The following is a 25,277-nucleotide window of genomic DNA, read 5'->3' as shown; positions in this document are numbered from 1 at the left end:
TCTGACATGACTTGGATGCCTCTAGAACAACTCATGGTATTTCATACAAGGAAGAACCACCAAAAAGTGGTGAACAAGTGTTTGGTCCATGTGGATCCTTCGAATAGTGTAAGAGATGGGGAATATAGGGGAAAATACGAGAATAAAATAATGGAGAAAAAATACATGCTACATTGGTAGTATATAAGATGTAAGGGACTTGACATTTTTACCATGAGATTATAATAACAAGTCTCCTTCATCTTCTCTCCCTCTCTCTAGCTTTCATGCCTTCCTTTCTTCCTTTTCTGTCTTTCTCTCTCTTCTTCTAGTATTTCTCTCTCCTCATCACTCTCTTTCTCTCTCTTCTGCTTCTCTTCTCTCTCTTTTGCAGTCTTCTCTCTCCTCTTTCTCTCTCCCCAACCCTCTCCTTGACAATTGGTATCAGAGCCTAGGTTCTTGATCTAGTTGGCCAACATTCCATTCAGTTATCTTTTTTTTAGTCACACAGATTTAAGAGCCACATGTAGACAGGTAGAGATATGACATGGAGCAGCAGTGCAGCTATCAAGGAATTTTGGACCACAAGGATTGTAGGTCTAGAGCATTAATGGAGTCTTGGACCATGTTTGGAGGCTAGAAGACCAAATTTAGCAGCTCGTAGGTCATTTTTGGTCAATTTTGAAGGTATTTTCTTAAAAGACAGTGGAAAATGAAGTAGAAGAGGGGAAAGTCCTAGTCACTTTTCAAGAACAATCTTCTCTCTCTTCATTCTCAAGCTTTAGCCAAGCTTCGATGGAGGAAAACCACCCTAGATCTTTTCTCTCCCACCTCCATTGATCAAATGACTTCTACGAGAGCTTCCCAAGGACCTTGAGCTTCATTCTAAGCAATCATTTGGTCATTTTCACTTTGCCTTGGCTCTTGATCTTCCAGATTTGGTCTTGTCACAATAGGCTTCTCAACATGAGGCAAGCACACTCCTGCCATTACCCATAGCACATCAGAGGCATCCACATCCACGCAAACGCTTATCACTGGCACTTCCTTTAGTGCTAGTAGGATTCCAGAAAGCTTAAAGAAACCTAATAGATGGTTTTCGCTAGCTCTTTGGCTCTCTCCTTCATAGGTTATTATCAAAGCCTCAACTTGATTGTCATGGCTAGTAGTAACAGTGATGTCTTTTTTGGCCAAGGTTGTAACATTTTTCTGCAAAATGGGGAGAAATTGATCTCTAGCAACCCTGATCCCAAGACTGTGCGGCATGGCTTGAATTGTCAGTAGGTCTAGCTTGCCTAAAGGATCTACCAGGACAGATGCAATAGCTCCTTCCATGGCGGCACCTCGAACTACAGCTTCCAAGGGATCAATGACTTGATAAATCTATCTTCCACCACTTATATTCTGAACCATGGAACGTAGCCTTGGGATGTAGCTACAACCCCCCACAAAAATGATATCTAATAGACTATCGGCATCCAGTTGTACTTGGCCTAGGCATCGCATGACCAGGGCTTTAGATTTCTGGAAATTTTGCATTCACATACTCAAATTCTTCATGAGTGATGGTTCTCGAGGTCCTCTTTCCTACTACTTCCCCTTCAATGACTACAGTTTGCGAAGATGACAGTGCATGCATGGCTCTCTCAACAATGGGATGCAACCCTAGTTTCTCCTCAGCTGATGCATCAATTTCTTTCAGCACATACTTGATCAAGTTCTACACCATGTTCTCTCCTCCGAAGCTTTCCCCCGAAAGATCCTTGATTTGAGAGACTCCCCCTGTTGTGGCTGCAATGGCCACATCACAAAAACAGGCTCCCATATTAAAAATCAAAGCATTCTTCTCAACCCCACTCCCTAAATTACCATAGTTTGCATGTTGGTGCTGTTGCGCATAGAGAAGTACATTAGCTGTAGGCTCCAGCATCAAGCGAAGAACATGAAGACCAACCATGGCACATGCCCTTTCAATGCGGGTTTGTTGAAACCTACTGAAAGAAGTCGGCATTGTTAGGAAAATTGACTTGATCATCTTGCCTACTTGTGACTCTGCCATAGCTCGGAGCTCCACAAGCACAATGGCAAGCACTTCCTAGACGGCCAAACATAATTGACAAGTGCTAAGAAAGGTCTGGCACCGATGTCCAAGGCCTGCTGAATCTCTTGTGGGGTATTTGCTAAAACTAGAACAGAAGGAAGTTGTTGCCAATGCAGTCAATGTAGCAATTTCAATGACTAATCCATGATTGGGAAGAGCCTTTGATGCTTCGAAGGCATTATGGGGTACATTTATGGAAGATGTCCCTTCTATGCCCATCTATGCAAGTTGTGAGCTATTGAGAGCTCAATCCTCCCATCCCAATTGAAGAATTTTCTTCTTTAGGGTCAAAGATTACTCTCTTGGTTGAGCATTGCAACCATGGAGCTTATTGGAGCATAATGGAGAATCTTGGAGCACGCAAGAAAGGTTGAATCATTGTTTGATTGCCATCTTCATCAAGCATCATCAAGTACTTGGTTCTTGAACTCTTATTCTCTTAAACTCGTCCTCTTGCTGAGCCATAACCAATTGCTTGAGAGAATGCAAGAGCTCAAGTAGGCATTAGGAGATCAATTTGATGCTTCTCTGTTGTCCAGATTGTCACAGTCATTTTGGTTCACTCTCATTGCATTGGAATGGGTAAATTCATGCTGAAACTCATTGAGGATTATTGCTTTTGCTTAGCTTAACCAATTGAGTTGTTGTTTCTTGACTGAGCCACTTGAATCATAAAAATTCATTGTATAAGGGTAAGTCAGGCAGTGAATCACTGCTTGGTAAGCCCCTACACTTGATCCCAATTTTCCATTCCATCCATTTCATGAAAAGGTTCAATTCCTACTTCCAAATGCATCTCATACTAGTGTTTAATTAATAAATGGTTACCACATATATTCTGGATGAAGAAAAGCCTGATGCTAAGCAAGGTGGCAAGACAAAAGAGGGGTGACCCCCCCTTGCCATCAAAGACCTTGAAGGGCTGCACAACCCGGCCCAGGGGGAACTTTGACCACCTCCCGATGATCCAGAGCCCGAAGTTGCTTGTTGCAGGTGCAGGTATCCACTTGAAGAACTGAGATATTGACTTGGCACTGATGTATGGATGTATTATTGGCTGCAAATGTATGGAAAAATAGTATTGAGGATGTATTTACAGACATGAGAATACATATGCAGTCAATGGCAATGAATACGATGCTTGGAATGTATGGGAGATGCCTATGAATGGGGAAATTATGCTAAGAGATGTTTTTGACATGCTCAGTTTTGGAATAAGGTTGTAAATAGTGAATTTGGATGGTTGGTAAATGTATTATGCCATGTGGAATGACCTTTCAGTCATGCATTGACAAGTTGATTCCTTGCAATCCCCTTCTTGACTCCCGCACAGTGCTGTACGTGATTTGCTTGCATTTACAGAAGTGTACCTACTCCCAAGAATTGAGATGCAGGTCTTGCAGTGTGCCCACAAGTCCTACTAAGGGCCTTGATCAGTTTTGGAGCTCTATTTGGACCCTACAAGATACTTACAGGTCAAAATAGGCCTCCTACAGGTGTAGACAGGGTGCTGGGCTACACAATATAGTAGTACTTTTCCTATTACAGAATCTTTTGTATGAAACCTGGGAGCATGTGCTTATGCTCAGCTCAAAGAAGGCATCCTTGGCTTCAACTTGAAAAAAAAATTAGGTCAATCAAAGCTTCCTAGCTCAAATTACGGGCAGAACAGTGACAAGTGGTCTAATGGGACTGCACCTAACCATGGCAGGGAATAGGAGAAAAACCAAGGCCAATGAAGACGTTCAACAACAAATCAAGGATGCACGAGAATCAAGGAATGAGAAAAACCCTAAAATGGATTATGGGGAGTATCCTCATGACATTGGAAACGTGACTTCTGTTAATGACACTCTATGCAGGCATGAGACAAGGTATAATCAAAGACATGAGGCTATTTTGGAAAGACAAGAGGCTGTACTTGCAGGCATAGCAAAAAACACAAAAAATCATGCTAAGATGATGAAGGAAATGCATCAAATGACAGCCACCATGGACACACTTAATGCCAATTTCTCTAAGCGGTTGGAGATTCAACTGAAGGGAAAAGAGCAAGAAGATCGGTCACATGTACATGCTAAAAGAACCACCTTCCCATTAGTTAATGCAAATTCTCAAGGCATTTTAGGAAGAATGGGCATTCCCAATAGTAGCTTTGAGCTTTGTGAGCCTTCTCATAGGCAAGAGCACCCATTAGGAAATGCATCATGGGGAAATTCTCAACTTCCATAAGCTCCCATGCCTTCAACAAGGTTTCACCAATCTTTTGGTAGGAATCACTCTCATAATAGTACCACTTTTGGCACTCAAAATGAGCAATTTCAGTTGGGACAGTTTGGACAAGCCACTCCTCATGAATGAGAGATTATCTTCTGCAAATTTAATGGCCAATCCTCTTCCCCAGCTGAATTGAAAGAATGGCTTTCAAAGCTTGAAGACTACTTTGATATTTTGCCAAGAAATGATGGCCAAAACATCCACTTTGCCACGATCCACTTGGAAGGATTTGCTCATACGTGGTGGCGGTATATTAAGAGGGAAAATTAGCAAGTTGATACTTGGGATGCATTTAAAGCGCTTGTGGTTCAAGTTTTTGTGTCCCCTGTATAGAAAGAAAAGCTTGCTCGACAATGGTATAGCTTAGAGCAATGTGGCTTGAAAGTTCAGGACTACACAAATCAATTTCTTAATCTCACGATATATGTTGAGTCCATAAGTGATGATGCAAAACTACATAAGTATATATATGTCTTGGATCCTCAGTTATTATCAAATGATGTTTCAGCGCAGTCACCTTCTGATTTGTTCAAGGCTATTGAATTGGATGAAAGATACTCCCGTAAGTATCGTAGGGATACTTTTAGTTCAGCCACAGTATTATGGATAGCAAAGAGCCTTGCCTCAGCCATCTTTTGGGCAGCCTAAAGGGCTTACACAGTCCAATTATGGACAGCAAAGAGTTGTTGTAAGGCAGGGCCAGTTTGGGGCCAATTATGGTGGTGCAAATATGCCATTTAGCACCCCTAAAGTTCCCACATACCCAACCTTCGATGCTTCAAGGCAAACCATTAATGTCAGGGCAGCAAATAATGGCAGGGCTGAGAATAAACAAGGGGACAGCAAGAACAAGAATACCTTAGCCTTTAGAGGTCAATGATTCATTCCCATGGATTTGTACAAAGGAAAGAAAAAGGATTTTGTTTCAAGTGTGGGAAAAAGTACAAAGTTGAACATGCTTCCAAATGTGCTTATAGAAATGCAAAGGCAAGAGTCCAAAATATGTTGGTCTTTGAAGACTCAAAGGATGACCATGAGAATGCAAGTACCTTTGTAATCGCTGCTAAAAATGATGAGACTGATGAAGAAACTGGGCAGGAAGAGTTCTTTGACCCTACAGACACCTTTCCTTTTGACCTCAGTGGTCACGTACATGTAGATACGGGTGATAAGAATGACTCATATGATGTTGCCACTATTTGTACTATCTCCTATGGATAAAGAGGGTAGAAACTGGACAAGAAGAGTTCTTTGAGCCTACAGACACCTTTCCTTTTGACCTCAGTGGTCACGTACATGTAGATACGGGTGACAAGAATGACTCATATGATGTTGCCACTATTTGTACTATCTCCTATGGATAAAGAGGGTATCATCCAATATGTTCCAGAGAAGCAGTCATAGGTCAAAGGAAAAAGAAGCTGCACTCAAGATCAATCATGAAATACTTGATAAAATGGCAAGGATTGCCCCTTGAAGAGGCCTCTTGGCGACCAGCTTCAATCATGGAAGAGTTCGCTCATCTTATGGATACTAACTTGGTTGAAATGTAGTCAACAGGTAGCCCAGTTCAAACAACCTACAAACAACTCTTTGTTTTCAACCAAATTTGATTCTGAATTATGTAAGCTATGTTTCTATGTGACAAACACCCCGATTAGAGCTACCTATCAAAAGTTATTGCATATTTACTACTATACGGTCCTGTAGTAGACAAGACGTTGTCCACTGTTTGCCACACTCAATTCCTCATTGAATATGGGTCAAAATTGGATTTTTCTTATTCCCCAATCATGCCATACATCATATTGTATCCATGACCCAATATACATACATAAACCTCACATGGTTTATTGAATAACCCCTTGTAATCATACAGCAGAGTAGTACTTTGGACTACCCTGCCCTGCCCTATTTTGTAATAAGTGCCCATTTTGTTTTTGAGGGCAAAAACATTTGGGTGGTGATGGAATGTAAGAGATGGAGAATACATGGAAAAATACAAGAATAAAATAATGGAGGAAAAATACTTGCTACACTGGCGGTATATACGATGTAAGGGACCTGACATTTTTACCATGAGATTATAATAACAAGTCTCCTTCATCTTCTCTTCCTCTCTCCAACTTTCATGGCTTCCTTTTCTGTCTTTCTCTTTCTTCTTCTAGTCTTTCTCTCTCCTCGTCACTCTCTATTCTGCTTCTCTTCTTCTCTCTCTTTTGCAGTTCCTCTCTCCTCTTTCTCTCTCCCTAGCCATCTCCTTGATGTATAGAGTATGCACTATTCCCATGGCCAATGCATTGGTACATCACCTTTGGATCTCATGGAGCATGATTGTGCATTGGTGATTTACCTCCTTACATTAGGTATACCCATAGAGGAGGAGAGAAAAGAATATATAGCTCCATAAGGGAGAAAAGCCAATAAATATTCAAGAGAAACATCGAGGGGTGGTGTAGCAAGGGTTGGCTCTCACGGTGCCATCCTCTTTAGAAGAGCCACAGGTTGATAAACCCAACCTTTCCTCCTTGACACCCATTGAAGTGGATGGCATGCAGTATCTGCTTCTCTCGGAAGTGTCATAATACTTAGAAATGAAGGAAGAAGAGTTGTTCTTCATCCTAGTCAAGGATTTGATCGAAAACCTCTTTGATTATGATTATGTGGATGTGCATCCAACAATGGTAAAGGTTAAAAGATATAAGTGCCATCATAGTACAACATAAGAAGATTGCCTTGGCTGCTACATTTGAAGTGCTATAGCACAATCTATTCGGATCAAGGCCCCAACTTCCTACCAACGAGTTTGTGGATCCCTCTGCCTTAAGAGGTGCCTCATTGACACGCGAGGAAAAGAAGATATAATATGATCTAGAAAATGTGAGATTTCTAAGTTTCATACATTTTGATGCAATGAAACTTGATCGTAGGATACATTAGGTCTTCCAAAGTCCATCGGTAAAATCTTGTCAAAAAATGATGCATGCAACTATCCTGGCATCTAGGGCCACTTTCATGGCATCCCAGGATACCAGACTTCAAATAGGATAGCTATATGCATCATTTTTTGGCAAGACTTCATCCATGGACTCTAGGGGACCTAATACACCATATTGTCAAGTTTCATCATATTCTGATAACTCTAGATCAGTTACTAACAATGTTGTCTAATTTGATCATGTCATTCAGGATATATTATGTTTAGATGAGGTTGCATCAAAGGTAAGGAGGATCTCAACATAAGGATTGACAGAAGGATTCTGATCTAAAGGAGTACATTGGCAATCTTATTGCTAGCTTAGTGGTCTTTCACAAGAAGTGCTCACCACGAGGAGAGGTAATAATCATGAAATTTTGCGGCCTATTTGGACATTTTTGAGCTATACCTCCAATATCTAGCTTGGAGAAGGTGGTGCTAGTGAAGTGATCAAAGTTTCTCTATCTATTTGACCGAGTGCATGGTGGAGCAATATATGTGCTTGCTATATTAGGTGAGCTTGCAAAAGTGTCAGATCCACTTCTCTTCATGGAAGAGCTGAAGGAAAAGCATATCATTTTTGAAGTAAACAAACTTCTATTTTCATCGGAAGCTAGCCCCTCCTCTGTTGAGATGGCAAGCTCAACACGTGCGAACATTGATGATGGACCGCCTGGCTAGATGAGTCCTCACATCTACACTTAGCACATTGGTGGTCATTATGATACTCACATGGCCATTGACTTATCACTTATTATATTTAGTTTGTTACACCTACCTACAGTTGGCAAAAATATAACGCCAGTTGATTAGTGTAGTCGATTATGCACTGTTTGACTTAGAAGGCCACTTTCCTTTATGTTGTATCTTATCTATACTTTGTGTACATTATATAGTGTGTGGAAGAAGAAGAAAAAACCAATAAGAAAACGTTTTGGCCTCCATCTCTCTTCTTGTGTTCTTGAGTGAGATTCTTCTTGTGTATACAGTGTATGTTTGGCACAGCAACTCAACCACATCCCCCCATCACGCGATTCTTGACATGGTATCAGAGCCACACCACTAAGGGAGGCTGATTTTAAAGACTGAAGTGAAGGAGAAGAAGCAAGGTTCAAGCAGGCAAGCAACGGGTAAGAAGCTCTCCCATTCTTCCACTCTCTCTCTTGGATAGTGCCTGTGGAGGCACCGGAAGCATGGTCGAGCAAAAATCTCAGATTGCTGTGAGATTTGGTGTGCAAGCATATCACTGTATATTCTACAAATTGGGCCCTTTAGGGCTTCTCCGCAAAACCGCAAGGTTGTGGATAGCAGTTTCAGGGTACACTGTGATTTCGGCTGTATTGATCGAAAGTGGGTGCACAAGTTATAGATTTCGAATCTGTACTTTTTGAGGTGTTTGTAGGAAGCAAACATAAGGTTTATCTGCAAACAGGTTGCAGATTACATGTACTATTGAGCAATCAGTGAAAAAGGTTGCTTGGTGTAGTGCTATGCACGTGTTGTGAAAGATTGCAGAAGACTAGCTTGCTGTGTTGTATCCTTGTTTGTGATAATGGCAGAGAATAGTGGAAATCCCATTATTGAGAATCTCGGAAAGAACGACCACCCTTCATGGAAATTCCGTGTGACAACCTTCCTCATTGGAAAGGGCCTTTATGAATTTGTTTCAAGTGAAGAGAAGGAGCCAGAGCTAGGTATCCCTCTGACTCTGCAAATGAATTAAAAGCATGAAAAGAATGAAATGCGAAAGATAAAAAGGTGATGTACTGGTTATCTGCAATCATTGATAATACGATGTTGGGACATATCAAGAATGCAGAAACTTCACATGCAGCTTGGACAATTTTTGAGAATATGTTTTCAGTAAATACAAAGGCACGAAAGATTCAACTCAAGCAAGAGTTGAATGCCTTGAAGAAAGGGAAAATGATTGTCAATGAGTATGTGTTGAAGGTGAGGAGCATTGCATATGCTTTAGCAACAATTGATGCAATGCTTAATGATGATGATTTGGTTTCATCCACTTTGAGTGGCCTTAACAATGAGAAGGCATGGAAATCATTTGTTCCTTCAGTATATGTACGGAAGCCATTTCCAGATTTTGATGAGTTGATCTCTCTCATGATTACTTGAAGAGATCAATATGCAGGGTGACTCATCTGAAAAAAAATGGTGAAAAGGTTCAGGCATTTTACTCAAGTTCAGGAAGGGGACATGGTAGATCCTCTTCGAGAGGCCATGTTATGGGATGTGCCAGCGAAAACCAGCAAAACAAGTTCAATCAACAATTTGGTGAAATGCAAGTTTCAGGAGGCTGAGGAAACACTAGAGGCAGGGGGAGCTCTAGAGGAAGATATGGATGGCAGAATAGAGGTTCTAGAAATTCTGTTATTGTTTGCCATTATTGTGGCAAAACAAGCTATATTGCAGCCCATTGCTATACTAAGAAAGATGATATTCGCAGTAGTAAATTACAATAAGAAAAGTATGCATCGTCTTCACGATAGAATGAAGACAAAAATGAGCATCTGTTTGTTATGCAACATATGATGAATGCAGTTATAGGAAAGGGGACACATGATGATGTATGGTATATCGATTCAGGTGCATCTAATCATATGACCAGTCATGTTGAATGGTTTGGAGAGATGTAGGACCTACAAAATCCAGATTATGTGCAGACGGGTGATGATTCATGCCACCCAATTTCACACATTGGAAAGGTTTCCTTGTCCTTGTATGATGTCCAGACAAAGATTCTGACAGATGTATTACATGTGCCATCAATTACAAAGAATCTAGTGTCTGTTAGCCAAATGGTAAAGCAAGGGTTGCAGGTCCGATTCAATGCAAAAGGTTGTTTTCTAGAAGACTTTAATGATAAGTGCAGGTTGGTCACAAAAGGAAGTAGAGTTGGTCAAATATTCACCTTAGAATGCTGGAATTCCTGCAATGGATGCTGCTATGTATGCTAAAGGAAAAGGAGTAGTTGCAGATATTGAAATATGGCATAAACGTAGTGGACATGCAAATGTGCAAAGGCTGAAATTAATGCAGTCTAGAGGATTGGTTACAGGGTTGTCTTCTTTTAGAGTTGTAGAATTGCATAAAGTCTATGAAGCATGCCAGTTTGGTAAGCAGGCAAGACAACCCTTCTCGCATGACAAAGAAGTGAGTAGAAAAATACTTGATGTAGTGCATACAGATGTTTGGGGGCCTTCATAGAATGTATGTCTTGGTGGCAGCAAATTCTTTGTCACATTTATTGATGACTATCCCCCATCTCTCACTCTCTTTGAACCAAGTGTGGTTCGTGGTGCGGTCATACCAGTGCTAATACACTGGATCCCATCAGAACTCCGCAGTTAAGTGCACTTGCGCCAGAACAGTACTGGGATGGGTGACCTCCCGGGAAGTCCTAGTGTTGCACCCTTTTGCATGTTTGTTTCGAGACCACGGCATGGCAATCCCCTCGGATCATGTATTGACTCTCCACATTGACATCATGGTAGGAAACCCCCTCACCTTGCCATGACACGACGCCTCCTCTCCTTGTCGTGATTATCTTTGCATACGTCGTGCATAGTCCCTCCCTTTGCCTCGCTTTGACATGATACCCCCTCCTAAACGATGAGAGGTTTTTTGGGAGCGGAGGGTGTGCCATGTTGTGGGGGGGTTTGGTGGAGTGGGGTTTTCTAAGGAGGGAGAGTGTGCCATGTTGTGGGGGGGTTGGGTGGTGCCATGTTACGGAGGGTTGGGTGGAGCGGTTGGGCATACCATGTCATGGGGTGTGCCATGTCATGGAGGAGGGTTTTTTGAGGAGGGGGAGGGGGTGTGCCACATCATCGGGGGGAGGGTTTGGTGGAGCAGAGTTTTTTTAGGAGGGAGGGGTGTGCCATGTTGTGGGGAGGTGAGGTGGGGTGGGTTGAGCGGGATTTTTTGAGGTGGGGTGGGGTGGATGGAGCGGGGTGGGTGGAGCACGGTTCTTTTTAAGGGGGGGGAGGTGTGCCATGTCATAGGGGGGTTGGGTGGAGCGGGGTTTTTTGAGGAGGGAGGATGTGCCATGTCGTCGGGGGGGGCGGGGGGGGGGGGGGGGGGGGTTTGGGTAGTGCCATGTCGTGGGAGGGGTTGTGTGGAGTGGGGCGTGTGCCGTGTGTCGTGTCATTGTGGAGCGGGGTTTTTTGGGGAAGGGGGGGGTCACGGTTCGGTGGAGTGCAGGGTGTGTCATGTCATGGGGGGGAGGGGCTTGGGTGGAGTGGGGTTTTTTTAGAAGTGCCATGTCATTGGGGGGGAGGGGGGGAAGGGTGGAGCGGGGTTTTTTTTAGGGGGTGTGTCGTGTCATGGGGGGGTGAGATGGGGTGGGTTGAATGGGGTTTTTTGAGGTGGGGTGGGGGGGGGGGTGTGTTGTGTCATGGGAGGGTGAGGTGAGGTGGGGTGGGTTGAGCAGGGTTGGGGTGGTGTGGATGGAGCGGGGTTTTTTGAGGGGGGTTTCCATGTCATTGGGGAGGGGGGGATTGTGCCATGTCGTGGGGGGGCGGGGGGCTAGGTGGAACGTGGTTTTTTTGGGGGAGTGTGCCATGTCGTGGGCGGTGAGGTGGGGCGTGCCATGTCGTGGGGGGGTGAGGTTACGTGGGGTGGGTTGAGTGGGTTTTTTTGAGGTGCAGTGGGGTGGTGTGGATGGAGTGGGGTTTTTCAAAGGGGGTTGCCATGTCATTGGGGGGGGATTGTGCCATGTCGTGGGGGGGTGGGGGGTTGGTTGGAGCGGGGGTTTTTAGGGGGGGTGTGTCATGTCGTGGGGAGAGTCTCGAGGGGATCACTCATGAATATATGTATATATAACGTGATTTCAAAATAAGGGGTTTTTTAAACACCAATTTTATACATTTTTTACATATAGAAGGGTGTCATATAAAGGGGTTACTTATAGATTGAATAGAAAAGGGGGTGCACCATGTCGTGGGGGGTGAGGTGTGATGGGTTGAGCAGGCTTTTTTTGTCGAGGGGGGACTTGGGTGGAGTGGGGTTTTTTGAGAGGGGATTGTGCCATGTCAGGGGGGTTTCTTAGGGGGGGAGGTGCACCATGTCGTGGGGAAGTGAGGTGGGGTGGGGTGAGGTGAGGTGAGGTGGGGAGGGGGGGTTTAGGGTGGAGTGGGGTTTTTTGGGGGGTGGGTTGAGGGGGTTTTTTGAGGTGAGGTGAGGTGGGGTGCAAGATTTTTTGAGAGGCGGGGGAGGGGGGGTGAGGGTGTGCCATGTCATAGGGGGGTGAGGTCGGGTGGGGTGGGTTGAGCGAGGTTTTTTGAGGTGAGGTGGGGTGGGATGGATGGAGCAGGGTTTTTCCAGGGAGGTTGCCATGTCATGGGGGAGGACTTGGGTGAAGTGGGGTTTTCTTTGGGGGGGAGTTGTGCCATGTTGTGGGGGGCCAGAGGGTTGCGTAGAGCAGGGGGTTGGGTGGTGCCATGTCGTGGTGGGAGGGGGTTGGGTAGAGCAGGGCATGTGCCATGTTGTTGTGGAGAGGAGTTTTTTGGGGAGGGGGGTGCCACGATTCGGTGGAACGTTGGGGGGGGATGTGCCATGTCATGGGGAGGGTTGAGCGGGTTTTTTTGAGGTGAGATGGGGTGGGATAGATGGAGCAAGTTTTTTCAGGGGAGTTGCCATGTCGTGGGGGAATTGGGTGGACCGGGGTTTTTTAAGGGGGAGGTGTGCAATGTCGTGGAGGGGTGGGGTGAGGTGGGGTGGGTGGGGTGGGGTGGGGTGGGGTGGGGTGAGGTGGGGTGGGGTGGGGTGGGGTGGGGTGAGGTGAGGTGAGGTGAGGTGAGGTGGGGCATGGGGTTTTTTGAGAGCCGGGGGGGGGGGGGGGGGGGGGGGGGGGATGAGGATCTGCCGTGTCGTGGAGGGTGAGGTGGGGTGGGGTGGGGTGAGTTGAGCGGGGTTTTTTGAGGTGAGGTGGGGGATTGGGTGGAGTGGAGTTTTTTGAGGGAGGGTTGTGCCATGTCGTGGAGGGGCAAGATGGGGTGGGGTGGGGTGGGGTGTGGGGTTTTTTGAGAGGTGGGGGGGAGGGAGGGGGGTTGAGGTTGTGCCATGTCGTGGGGGGTGAGGTGGGGTGGGATGGATGGAGCAGGGTTTTTTCAGGGGGGTTTCCATGTCATGGGGGGGGGGGGGGGGAGGAACTTGGGTGGAGTGGGGTTTTTTTTCGAGGGGGGGTTGTGCCATGTCGTGAGGGGGCGAGGGGTTGCGTAGAGCGGGGGTGTTGGGTGGTGCCATGTCATGATGGGAGGGGGTTGGGTGGAGCAGGGCATGTGTCATGTTGTTGTGGAGCGGATTTTTTTGGAGAGGGGGTGCCACGGTTCAGTGGAGCGTGGGGTGTGCCATGTCATGGGGGGGGGGGGGGATGTGCCATGTCATGGGGAGAGTTGAGCGGGGTTTTTTACGGTGACGTGGGGTGGGATGGATTGAGCGGGGTTTTTTTAGGGGGGTTGCCATGTCATGGGGGGGTTGGGTGGAGCGGGGTTTTTTGAGGGGGGGTGTGCCATGTCATGGAGGGGCGAGGTGGGGTGAGGTGAGGTGAGGTGGGAGGGGGGGTTAGGGTGGAACGGGGTTTTTTTGGAGGGGGGTGAGGTGGGGTGGGGGGTTTTTTTGAGAGGGGGTGTGCCGTGTCGTGGGGAGAGGGGGGTTTCTAGGTGGAGCAAACTTTTTTGAAGAGGGAGGGTGTGCCATGTTGTGCGGAGGGGGGTGGGGGTTTGAGTGGAGCGGGGTTTTTTGAGGGGGGGAGATATGCCATGTCGTGGGGATGGGGATGGGTGGAGCATGGGTTTTTGAGGGGGGTGTGCCATGTGGTGGGCTTGTGGGCCAGGGTCAGTGGAGCACCATTTTTTGAGGGGGGGATGTGCCGTGTCTTGGGGGGGGAGGAGGGATGTGGTGTGTCATAGGGGGGGATGGGGTGGGTGGAGCGGGGAGAGGGGAGAGGGGGGGTTTGGGTGGAGTAGGGTTGTTTTGGGGGGGGAGATGTGTTGTGTCATGGGGGGGGTTTTGGGTGGAGCATGGTTTTTTGAGGGGGATGTGCCATGTCATGCAAGGGTGGGTGGAGCGGGGTTGTTTTAGGGGGGGATGTGCGGTGTCTTGGGGGTGGTGTGGCGTGTCGTAATAGTAGGGGGAGAAGGGATGGGGTGGGTGGAGTAGGGGGTGTGCCATGTAGTGGGGGGAGGGGGTTTTGGGCGACGGAGCAAGGTTTTTTGAAGGGGGGGATGTGCCATGTCGTGGGGGAGGGGGGGCTTAGGTGGAGCAGGGTTTTTTGAGGGGGGTGTGCCATATCGTGGGGGAGGGGGTGGGGCGGGGTGGGTGGAGCAGGGGTTTTTTGAGAGGCAGGGGGGATGAGGCTGTGCCATGTCGTGGGGGGTGAGGTGGGATGGCGTGGGTTGAGCAGGGTTTTTTTAGGTGAGGTGGGGTGGGATGGATGGAGCGGGGTTTTTTTAGGGGGGTTTCCATGTCATGGGGGAGACTTGGGTGGAGTGGGGTTTTTTTTCGGGGGGCGGGGGGGGGGGGGGGGGGGGGGGGGGGGGGTTATGCCATGTCATGGAGAGGTAGGGGTTGCGTAGAGCACGGGGGTTGGGTGGTGCCATGTCTTTGTGGGAGGGGGTTGGGTGGAGTAGGGCATCTATCGTGTTGTTGTGGAGAGGGGTTTTTTGGGGAGGGGATGCCACAATTTGATGGAGCACGGGGAGTGCCATGTCATGGGGAGGGGGGATGTGCCATGTCATGGGGAGGGGGGGATGTGCCATGTCGTGGGGAGGGTTAAGTGGAGTTTTTTTAGGTGAGGTGAGGTTGGATGGATTGAGCGGGGTTTTTTCAGGGGGGTTTCCATGTAATGGGGGGGGTTGGGTGGAGCGAGGTTTTTTGAGGGGGGTGTGCCATGTTGTGGAGGGGCGAGGTGGGGTGGGGTGAGGTGAGGTGAGGTGAGGTGAGGTGAGGTGAGGTGAGGTGGGGGGGGTTTTAGGGTGAAGCAGGGTTTTTTTGGAGGGGGGGTGAGGTGGGGTGGGTTGAGTGGGGTTTTTGAGGTGAGGTGAGGTGGGGTGGGCGGTTTTTTGAGAGGGGGTGTGCTGTGTCATGGGGAGAGGGGGGTTTCTAGGTGGAGCAGACTTTTTTGAAGAGGGAGGGTGTGCCATGTTGTGGGGAGGGGGGTGGGGATCTGGATGGAGTGGGGTTTTTTGAGGGGGGGAGATATGCCGTGTCGTGGAGGTGGGGATGGGTGGAGCAGGGGTTTTTGAGGGGGGGTGCCATGTCATGGGCTTGTGGGCCAGAGTCAGTGGAGCGCCATTTTTTGAGGGGGGGATGTGACGTGTCTTGGGGGGGAGGGATGTGGCATGTCATAGGGGGGATGGGGTGGGTGGAGAGGGGAGAGGAGGGTGGGGATTCGGGTGGAGCGGAGTTTTTTTGGGGGGGAGATGTGTTGTGTTGTGGGGGGTGGGGGGTTTGGGTGGAGCATGGTTTTTTGAGGGGTGTGTGCCATGTCATGCAAGGGTGGGTGGAGCGAGGTTTTTTGAGGGGGAGATGTGCCATGTCTTGGGGGGGAATGTGTGGTGTGTGGTAGTAGTAGGGGGAGAAGGGATGGGGTGGGTGGAGGGGGTTTTGGGGGGCGGAGTAAGGTTTTTTGAAGGGGGGATGTGCCGTGTCGTGGGGGAGGGGGGGCTTAGGTGGAGCAGGGTTTTTTGAGGGGGGAGTGTGCCATGTTGTGGGGGAGGGGGGTGGGGCGGGGTGGGTGGAGCAATGATTTTTGAAGGGGGGGATGTGCCGTGTTGTGGGGGGGTGTGCCATGTCGTGGGGAGAGGGTGGGGCAGGGTGGATGGACCAAGGATTTTTTAGAGAGATGTGTCATGTTGTAGGGGATGTGCCATGTCGTGGGGGGGTGAGGTAGGGTGGGTGGAGCGGGGTTTTTTGAGGGGGAGAGGTGTGCCACGTCGTGGGGGGATTTGGGTGGAGTGGGATTTGTGGGTTTGGGGGGGGATGGGGTGGGTGGAGCGAGGGGTGTGCCATGTTGTGGGGGCAGGGGGGAAGATGTGTCGTGTCATGGAAGGGGGGTTTGAGTGGAGCGGGGTTTTTTGACGGGGGGATGTGCCATGTCATGGGAGGGGGGTTGGGTGGAGCGGGCTTTTTTGAGGGGGGGCGTGTGCCATGTCGTCATTTTTCCAGGGGGGTTGCCATGTTGTGAGGGGGGACTTGGGTGGAGTGGGGATTTTTTTCGGGGGGAGGGGGGGGTTTTGTGCCATGTCGTGGGGGGGCAGAGGGTTGCATAGAGCAGGGGGGTTGGGTGGTGCCATGTCGTGGTGGGAGGGGGTTGGGTGGAGCAAGGCACATGTCATGTTGTTGTGGAGCGGGGTTTTTTGGGGAGGGGGTACCGTGATTCAGTGGAGCGCAGGGTGTGCCATGTCGTGGGGAGGGGGAGGGATGTGCCATGTCGTGGGGAGGGTTTAGCAGGGTTTTTTGAGGTGAGATGGAGTGGGATAGATGGAGCGGAGTTTTTTTAGGGGGGTTGCCATGTCATGGGGGGGTTGGATGGAGCAGGGCTTTTTGAGGGGGGGTGTGCCATGTTGTGGGGGGGCGAGGTGGGGTGGGGTGGAGTGAGGTGAGGTGAGGTGATGTGAGGTGGTGGGGGGGGAGGGGGGGATCTAATGTGCTTATGAGTATGATGGGGCGTGATCGGCATTCGCTCCTCCAGATTTACATGGGCCGCTGGGGGCGCATCGAACACTGCAAGATGTATGGTGCTTTATCAGCCCCCGCTGGACCCTATCTCTAGGTGATCCGATTTCAGGGTGGGTGGGCTGTTAAAAAGAAAAGAGAACTCTTCCTGGGGGCCCCGCCGACATCTCCGTATTGAAAATAAATCAATGAATCGTACGTAGAAGGTACCTGAACAACTCGGTCACACTCACATCGCTCTACGCGTATTTTGCTTGCACACTTAGGAGTGCAAGCATCGTCTTTAGGCGAGATACTCGGCACCCATCATATAATGGTATGAATCCTTCCTCTCTACGCGGATCAGATATCTCGACATCCATGGGCATCAATGCATCAATCATTGCCTCCATCTCAGGCTCCAAGATTGTAGATTGTTTAAAAGATTGCATGTCTCCTTTGGTATTGACGGTATAGACTAGGTAGTGCCTTTCAAGTGGTGGATTGGCTCAGGTATGTTTTGAAGGTGAGGAGCATTGCAGATGCCTTAACAGCGATTGATGCAATGCCAGATGATGATGATTTGGTTTCATCCACTCTGAGTGGCCTTAACAATGAGAAGGCATGGAAATCATTTGTTACTTCAGTATATGTACGGAAGCCATTTTCAGATTTTGATGAGCTGATCTCTCTCATGATTATTAAAGAGATCAATATGCATGGTGATTTTTCTGAAAGAAATGGTGAATAGGTCCAAGAATTTTACTCGAGTTCAGGAAGGGGACATGGAAGTTCCTCTTCGAGAGGCCGTGGTAAAGGACGTGCCAACGATAACCAGCAAAACAAGTTCAATCAACAGTTTGGTAAAATGCAGGTTTCTGGAGGTACAGGAAACTTTAGAGGCAGGGGGAGCTCTAGAGGAAGAGGTGGATGGCAGAATAGATGTTCTGGAAATTCTAATATTGTTTGCCATTATTGTGGCAAAATAGGCCATATTGCAGCCCATTGCTATGCAAAGAAGGATGATATTCGTAGTGGTAAATTGCAGTAAGGAAACTATGCATTGTCTTCATGACAGAATGAAGACAAAAATGAGCATTTGTTTGTTATGCAGCATATGATGAATGCAGCTACAAGAAAGGGGACACATGATTATGTATGGTATGTTGATTCAGGTGCATCTAATCATATGACCAGTCATGTTGAATGGTTTGGAGAGATGCATGACTTACAAAACCTAAGTTATGTGCAGACGGGTGATGATTCATGCCATCCAATTTCACACATTCAAAAGGTTCCCTTGTCCTTGTATGATGCCCAGACAAAGAGTCTGACAGATGTATTACGTGTGCCATCAATTACAAAGAATCTAGTATCTGTTGGCCAAATGGTAGAGCAGGAGTTGCAGGTCCGATTCAATGCAAAAGGTTGTTCTATAGAAGACTTTAATGATAAGTGAAGTTGGTCACAAAAGGAAGTAGAGTTGGCCGAATGTTCACTTTAGATGCTGGAATTCCTGCAATGGATACTGCTATGTATGCTAAAGGAAAAGGAGTATTTACAGATATTGAAATATGGCATAAACATATTGGACATGCAAATGTGCAAAGGCTAAAATTGATGTAGTCCAGAGGATTGGTTACAGGGTTGCCTTCTTTTAGAGTTGCAGAATTGCATAAAGTCTGTAAACCATGCCAGTTTGGTAAGCAGGAAAGACAACCCTTTTCTCATGATAGAGAAGTGAGCACAAATATACTTAATGTAGTGCATACAGATGTTTGGGGGCCTACACAGAATGTATCTCTTGGTGGTAGCAAATACTTTGTCACATTTATTGATGATTGTTCAAGGAAGTTATGGGTATACTTCATGAACAAAAAAGTGATGTGTTTGAGCACTTCAAATATTTTAAGCCAGCTGTTGAAACAGAAATATGCTTAAAAGTAAAGTGCTTGAGATCAGATGGAGGGGGAGAGTACCTCTCTAATGAGTTCAATGGCTTCTTGAGGACTCATGGGATAAAGAGGCAATTTACTTGCAAGTATACCCCACAGCAAAATGGTGTTGCAGAAAGAAAAAACAGGCATATTGCAGAGGTTGCACGTGCATTAATGACTGAAAAGAATATGCCCAAACATTTTTGATGTGAGGCTGTCCATTTTGCTGTCTACATTATGAATAGAACTCCCACAGCTGTAGTAAAGCCCGATGTATCGCACTTGAAGGTATTTGGATGTGTTGCATATGTTCATGTGCCAGATGAGCTATGGAAGAAGCTTGATCCAAAGGCTGAAAAATATATTTTTATTGGGTACTCTTTAGAGCAGAAAGGGTATCGCTATTATAACCCTGTCATAGGTGAGTTCAGAGTGAGCAGGGATGTTATCGTTGATGAGATGGGAAGTTGGTATACACCTGTTGGTGATGTTTTGGATGATGATAATGATCAGGATAGCTATGTGTAGAAAGATAAACAAGAATCACGGAGTCTTAGTGGACTAGAAACATCATCTGGTACTACATCTACAGTGAGCCCTTGGTCTGGGAGACTAAGGAGTAGCCCCACATCTTTAGGTGGATCTATAAGTGTTGCAGGGAAGGAAAAAGGAAAGAAGAAAGTGTTGGATGGTAATGATGCATCTACCAGTCATTTCGGATTTGATGGAGATTCTAGTGGTTCGGAGAGTTTGGATGATGAGCTTGGCATTCCTTCAGTCAGGACGCTAGGTGTACAGAGAGCTCAGAGTAATGTAAAGGCTCAATTGAGTGATCCGGTGGTACGTAGATCTAGCAGGGTCAGATACCCTGTTAAAAGATTTGGTTTTGAAGGTTATGCAACTCACCATTATGCTTATATGGAGAAACTAGTTGAGGATGTTGAGCCCACTTGTTTGAGGATGTTGTTGGTCATACTCATTGGGATGCAGCAATGGATGAGGAGATGGCTGCGTTAGAAGCCAATAAGACTTGGAATTTGGTACCCTTACCTAAGGGTAAGAAAGTTATTGGCTGTAAGTGGGTTTACAAAGTCAAGCATAATGCAGATGGTTCAGTTAGCAGGTATAAGGCTAGGCTAGTTGCAAAAGGCTATGCTCAAACATATGGCATAGATTATGAAGAGACATTCAGTCCAGTTGTTAGGATGGCAACTATTAGGTGTGTGATTGCCTTGGCAGCAGCCAAAGGTTGGAGTTTGCAATAAATGGATGTTAAGAATTCCTTCTTGCATGGTGAATTGCAAGAAGAAGTGTATATGGAGCAGCCAGTAGGCTATGAGGATTTAGAGCATCCCACCTATGTATTCAAGAAGGCGCTCTATGGGCTGAAGCAAGCACCTAGAGCATGGTCTGACAAGATTTGAGAGTATCTTGTCAATATTGGATTTTGTATTTCTGATGTTGATCGCTCACTTTATGTAAGAAAGGGAGATGCAGGTTTGGTCATCATAGTCATCTATGTGGATGACTTGATTATTACAGGTGATAGTGATAATGGGATTGCAGAAGTTAAGGACTTCTTGAAGAAGAAGTTTGAGATGAAAGATTTGGTGAGCTGAGATACTTTCTTAGTATTGAGGTGATTAGATGTGATGATGGTATATGGCTATCCCAAAGGCAATATGGCTTGGATATGTTATCCAAGTATGGTATGACAACATGTAAGCCTCATTCAGTACCATTGGAGCAAAATGTGAAGTTGAGTGCTAACATTGGGGTTGAGATAGAAGACCCTACTATGTTCAGGAGGATAGTAGGGAGTTTGATTTACATGACTATCACAAGACCAGACTTGAGCTATGCTGTTAGCCTTATCAGTCCGTTTATGCAGATGCCTAGAAAGCCTCATTTGGATGCAATTGGGCGTACATTGACATATGTGAAGTCCACTTTACATTATGGACTTTTTTATGAGACAGGTAAGGACGTACATGTCTTTGGATACACAGATGTAGATTGGGCTAGTAGCATATTAGACAAAAGATCTACAAGTGGATTCATGTTTTCCCTTGGTAGTGCAACAGTTACATGGAGCAGCAAAAAGCAACCTACAGTTGCTTTATCGAGTACAGAGGCTGAGTATAGAGGTGATGCTATGGCAGCATGTGAGGTGGTATGGCTGCAAAAGTTATTAGGTGATTTGGACATGCAGGGAGATGGTCCAGTTGTCATTCATTGTGACAACATGAGCAGCATACAGCTAGCTAGGAATCTAGTGTTCCATGCTAGAACAAAACACATTGAGATGCACTACCACTTTATGAGAGAGAAGATACTTGCAGGAGAGATTGACTTGGTATATGTCAGCACACAGGATCAAATAGTTGACATTTTCACAAAGGCATTGGATGCAGAGAAGCTTCGAAAGTTCTGAAGCTTACTTAGAGTTGCAGAGATAGAGTTGAGCTTGAGGGAGAGTGTTGAGATGGCAAGCTCAACACGTGCAGACATTGATGACGGACTGCCTAGCTAGATGGGTCCGCACGTCTACACTTAGCACGTTAGTGGTCATTATGATACTCACATGGCCACTGACTTATCACTTATTATATTTAGTTTGTTACACCTACCTACAGCTGGAAAGACATAGCGCGAGTTGATTAGAGTAGTCGGTTATGCACTGTTTGACTTAGTAGGCCACTTTCCTTTATGTTGTATCTTATCTATACTTTGTGTAAATTGTATAGTGTGTGGAAGAAGAAGAAAAAACCAGCAAGAAAACGTTTTGGCCTCCATCTCTCTTTTTGTGTTCTTGAGTGAGCTTCCTCTTGTGTATAAAGTGTGTGTTTGGTGCAGCAGCTCAAGCAAGTCCCCCCACCATGCGATTCTTGATATTTCGCAAGTATATCTTTAACTTCATCAAAAATAGTAGCATGCATGTTAGTAATATCATCAGCAGCTTGAACTTTGTTTGACAATTATGTAACAAGTGTAGGTAATCTATATCCATAAATAATTTCAAATGGTGCTTTCTGTGTAGCTGTATGTGGTGTGTTATTGTATGCAAACTGAAGTAAATGTAAATGTGTATCCCATGTTTATGGTTTTAAAATTTTGTATGCATGCAAAAGATCTAAAATGGTACTGTTAGTAGCTTCTGTTTGCCCATTTGTTTCAGGATGAAATACAGATGAAAAATCAATCTTTGTTCCTAAATTAGCAAACAAAGTAATCCAAAAATTATTGCAGAATCTAGAATCACGGTAAAAAATAATAACTTTTGGCAAACCATGATTAGTGAAAACAGTTTTCAAAAACAAGTGAGCAGCTTGAGATGCAGGTAACGTTTCTTGCATGGAATGAAATATGCTTGTTTGCTAAACCTATCAACAATAGTCCAAATCATGTCATGATTAGCTTTAGTGTTAGGAAAACCAGTGATAAAATCCATTGAGATCTGTTCCCATGATCATTCTGAAATTGGTAAAGGCATTAATAAACCATATTGTTTACCATGGTGTCATTTAACTCTTTGGCTAATTAAACATTCAGATACAAAGTTAGATACATCAGATTTCATGTGTGGCCAATAAAAATCTTCAATCAGTGTACGCAAAGTAGAAATAATTCCTCTATGGCCTTGGTATGGGGGACAATGAATTTCATGCAAGACAAATGATCGAAATGGAACAGTTACACATAATCTTTTTTCATAGAACATAAATCCATCAGCATAAGACAATGAATCAATTGGAATCCACTTATTTGCAACTAATTTATTCCAATCAGTTTGAAAACTAGGGTCTTGGTCGTAGGTATCTTTCATAGGGAGAAGAGAGTCAAAAGATATCACAGAGATATTATGAATAGTCAGTCTTCTACTTAAAGCATCGGCAACAACATTCTCTTTCCCGGGTTGATATTGTATGAGTGGATGAAAACTTTGAATAAAAGCATCCCATTTAATGTGTCGGTCAGATATTTGTGGTTGATTAAGGAGATGTTTAATGCTTTGTTGGTCAGTTTTGATCATGAATTCAGATCCCATTAAATAGTGTTTCCATTGACGTAAAGCTTGTACTATAGCTAGCAATTCCTTATCATAGGTAGAATACTTAAGTTCACAGGGTTTAAGTTTGTAGCTAGAGTAGGCTATGGGATGGGAATCTTGCATAAGGACTGCTCCTATTCCAGATCCACTAGCATTAGTGACTACTAGGAAAAATGGTCTATTGAAGTCATGTAATTGCAATACAGGAGCATGAGTTAAATTATGTTTTAGTAAATCAAAGGACTTTTGTTGATTGTTGGCGGACCAATGATATACAATACCTTTCTTTAATAATTTTGTCATAGGTAATACAAGCAATGAAAATTTTCTCACAAATTTTCTATAAAAGCTAGCAAGACTTAAGAAAGAACGTAATTCGTGCACATTTTTAGGTATGGGCCAATTCAAAATTGCTTCTATCTTTTTAGGGTCAACTTTAATACCTTCAGATGAAACAATATGTCCTAGGTATTCAATTTGTGTTTTGAAAAATTCACTCTTTTCAAGATTAACATATAATTGATTCTCTTTCAATAATTTGAAAACCAAGGATAAATGTTTATAATGCTCGTTCTCATTCTTACTGAAAACCAATATGTCATCAAAGAAAACAATGACACAATGATGATGCTTCAAAAATATGCGATTCATTATACGACTCAATGTGGTTGGTGCATTAGTTAAACCAAAAGGCATAACAAGGAATTCATAGTGTCCAAATTGTGTTCTAAATGCAGTTTTTAACATATCAGATGTATCCAATCGTACTTGATGGTATCCAGATTTAAGATCTATCTTGCTAAATATTGCAGATCCTTGTATTTTGTCCATAAGATCATCTACCCTAGGAATCGGATATCTATTCTTAATAGTGATCTTATTTAGGGCACGATAATCAATGCACATCCTATAGCTATTGTTTTTCTTCTTCACTAATAGGACAGGTGAACCAAATGGAGAACTACTGGGTCTAATGAGTCCTCGGTTTAACAATTCTTCAACTTGGACTTGAATTTCTTTCTGTTCAATATGGTTATGTCTATATGGTGCTTTACATGGTGGTTGTGATCCAAGAATTAGGTCTATTTTGTGATCTTTGGGACGTATAGGTGGTAAGCCAGGTGGTAAGTTAGCAGCAAAAAAATCTTGAAATTGTGAAAGAAATTGTGCGTGCTTAGGATGCATCTGATTTTCTTTAGCTTCAATTTTATTCACCCATATTAAGTAGAATTTGCCACATTTTCGTAATGCACGTTTAGCCTGTGTATGACTAAGCAATGGAAAATTATCGAAAGTGTGCATACCATGCAATGTGATTTGTTTCCCATTAGAATGAATCTTCATTGAATACATGGAATAATCTATATCGGGATTATACTAATGACGCCAAGGCATTCCTAAGATAATGTCACTAGATTGTAAAGGCACAACTAAGAAATTTTTATGTTCAACATAGTCACCAATTTTAATTTCTAAATCATACACTTCTTGTGTTCCATTGTATCTAGTACCTAAGAATGCAGCCTTGATGCGATAATGAGTAGAAACAATATGTAAATTCAATTCTTTGACCAATTTTGCAGAAATAAAGTCGTGTGTGCTCCCATCATCATGTAAAACAGTCTTTTCTTTACCATGCACAAGACATTTCATCGTTAATAAAGAATGGGGATTTGGCATACCTGGTAAAGTATCTGAAGTAGTACCGATATCGTCATTGTCTTCCGTGAATTCTGGCATTTCTTCATGTTCTTCATCTTCAGTCGCTCCCAAATAATTAATGTGAACAGTTGGCTTTTTGGATTGACAATTCGCCGCTAGATGTCCAGGTTGATGACATTTATAACAAACTATGGGTTTGGCTTTAGACACATTATTGGTAATAGCTGGAAGTTTAGAAATGTTGGAATTTGGTTGGAAAGATGGCTTAGGGTTTGGATTTGTGTTTGATGGTAAAGCATGAGGTCGTGTCCAAGATTTACGGAATGTAGATGGAAGGAAATGATTTTTATTGAATCTTCAAAAATTTGAATTGAATTGTTTTGAACCAAAGTTACCATTAGGTTGAAATTGTTGTGGTCACTTCTCTCATCCTCGAATTTTGTTTTCAGTGTCATGGGCCAAGGAAATTGCATCTTCGAGAGTCATTGGCTTGAACATGTTCACCTCCACATAAAAATGTCGAAGTAAGCCAGACATAAACTTGTGTTTATGGGTTGCCTCAGGTACATCTTCGAGCATTCAAAGTTGCAATAAAGCATTCCAAAAATGCTCGGTATATTG

The 25,277-nt window shown here is 44.9% G+C and overlaps 2 pseudogenes; one reads left to right on the top strand and one right to left on the bottom strand.

Moving 5' to 3' along the window:
* Nucleotides 1-864: 864 nt before the first annotated feature.
* On the bottom strand, nucleotides 865-2,545 carry LOC148040132 (heat shock 70 kDa protein 8 pseudogene; annotated as a pseudogene).
* Nucleotides 2,546-10,648: 8,103 nt separating this feature from the next.
* On the top strand, nucleotides 10,649-10,767 carry LOC148040131 (5S ribosomal RNA; annotated as a pseudogene).
* Nucleotides 10,768-25,277: the final 14,510 nt, after the last annotated feature.

The sequence above is a fragment of the Lygodium microphyllum genome, chromosome 2 (assembly GCF_053477565.2).
Source record: "Lygodium microphyllum isolate KBCC chromosome 2, Lygodium_microphyllum_v1.1.10, whole genome shotgun sequence".
In the NCBI taxonomy this organism is placed as follows: Eukaryota; Viridiplantae; Streptophyta; class Polypodiopsida; order Schizaeales; family Lygodiaceae; genus Lygodium; species Lygodium microphyllum.
This window is presented reverse-complemented; position numbering and strand designations above follow the sequence as displayed.